The sequence below is a fragment of the Dermacentor albipictus genome, chromosome 1 (assembly GCF_038994185.2).
Source record: "Dermacentor albipictus isolate Rhodes 1998 colony chromosome 1, USDA_Dalb.pri_finalv2, whole genome shotgun sequence".
Lineage (NCBI taxonomy): Eukaryota > Metazoa > Arthropoda > Arachnida > Ixodida > Ixodidae > Dermacentor > Dermacentor albipictus.
In genome coordinates, this window is record NC_091821.1 from 126,735,304 (window position 1) to 126,737,414 (window position 2,111).

Here is a 2,111-nt window from a genome sequence, read left to right on the forward strand (position 1 = left end):
CAAATTTGGTGCAATGGTTGCCGAGAAAAATGAATTCTCCTTCTACATGTATTTAGATATGCGCATCCGACCTAATCTTTCCTCTTAAGGAGGGGGTCCACCTGCAACGTGAGCCCCCCCCGAACGAAATTTCTGGCTACGCCACTGCCCACCAACGATCTTACGGGAATGTAGAAGCGTACGGCTATTAATGGATGTCTTTTATGGTGGATCCACATGACGGACAACTCCGCGACAATCCGTTCCGCGGACGCTAATTCCGCCACCCGTCCGGCTGTGAAGCGCATCTAGACGACGGACAGAGTGAGCAGACGACCGCGACAGAATAATAAAGATGGCGGCACCGCCCGAAGTGACGGCCCTCCACCTCGAACATTTCAAGTCATCGTGGTCCACTGTGTGTCCCGTAACTTTCAAACTGAGGCTTGTATTTGGTTTAAATGTGTGTCCAGAAGCTTCGACAGCAATTTATTCGTGATGAGTTGGCACCGTTTCCGAAAGCCATACTCAGATTATCGGCGTTTAGGCTTAAGAGTGGCCGTATTGGCTGAACATGGCCTCAAAGATGTTGCGGTGGCGTAGAATTGATTCACGACTTTGCAACACAATAAATAATACAAAACAAAGCGAAGTTATATTCATGAATTTCAGTAAACTATAACTAAACAAGATGACGTTTTGCTTAAAAATATAACTTTCTCATAAGTTAAAGGAGAAGGACTTTTTATACATGGGCGAATTGGGGTAGGTAAAAAAGCATTCGACAACGTAACCAACAGCAAATAAAAATTACAAATTAAGTTTGTTACTCACAAACAATAAGCTATTAAAATAGATAGAAGCATACCTAAGCAACAGCTCCCAATAAGTTAGGATAACTGCGACACATTGGTTGTTGCCTGTGGCGTTCTCCAGAGATTCGTGCTGGGTCCTCTGTTATTCTTCCTTTATATACATGACACTGGCAGTAATGTATCTGTCAAAATTAAGCTTTGTGTGGATGACTGTATACTATATGCTAAAATTGCCTCATCCGAAGAACAAATCATGCTAAATAGCAACTATGGCAAAATAGTTGGTTAGGGGCATCAATGGCAAATGTCTGTTAACTATGAAAACACCGCCTCTATGAGAATAACACTAAAGGAAAAGCCCATTCTCTTCCCATATTTTCCCCGGAACACTTATAACTCTGAAGTATCTCACTATAAATATATCTGCCATACAAATATATTACAATATTTCCTGCTGAAAACACACTGACACTGTAATGACTAATTGTCTTCGCGAATTGCTCACCCTCAGAACGTGGTTAAAATACTTGGCACCAGCTGCGCGCCTCCGGACATCAAAAACAATAGTTCGTCCTACTCTAGGATATGCATCAATCATTTGGGACCCCCACAGAAAAATAAATGTAGAAAATTAAAAATAATTTTAAAAAATGTGTGCCGAATTATTTACCGATCTAGGGGGGGGGGGGTTATGCGGAAGGTGTGAAGGGCTCAAATTTCTATAACAGATCTCCTTAATCAGTGTGGCTTCTCTTCGATTAGAGAACAAAATCGTGCTTCCCGATTAAAATTCTTTTTTTTTTCAGCTAATGAATGGCCACTATTATAGTGGTACCTCGCACATCTTAACACCCTTAACTGGTATGATACTCGTCATAAACACCCAGGGAAACCGTTAACACCGCATAGCAACTGCTTCAAATGGTGTTATCTTACAAGGACAATAGTTGATTGGAATAAACTTCCTGATGAAGTCATTAGACTAAATTCTTAATGCAGTTTTCAGGCGCACAATTAATCTTGGCTTGACAGTTGGCCAGTGCCGTCAGCGCCTTCGCAGATGGAGGGGCAGTATGGAAACGCTGGCAAGACGAGCCGCATCGGAACCAGCTGCGGAAGAAGAAGACGACGACGACGAAGGAGGCAGCAGTGGCACGAGCGCGCGCTCACGCGGTTGCGCCGAGGAACGGCGACGCTCGGCCCAGGATTGGCCAACTAAGACGCTGCGTTCCGAGCGTGAGAGCCGCCGTAGCCCAATGGACAAGGCATCGGTATTCTAAACCGAGGATTGCGGGTTCGAGTCCCGCCGGCGTTGCA

At 44.3% G+C, this 2,111-nt stretch overlaps 1 non-coding gene across 1 annotated transcript; it reads left to right on the plus strand.

Moving 5' to 3' along the window:
• The first annotated feature begins 2,036 nt into the window (after window positions 1-2,036).
• TRNAR-UCU (transfer RNA arginine (anticodon UCU)) lies at window positions 2,037-2,111 on the plus strand. Its single transcript has one exon. It is a non-coding gene; the product is annotated as a tRNA-Arg (tRNA).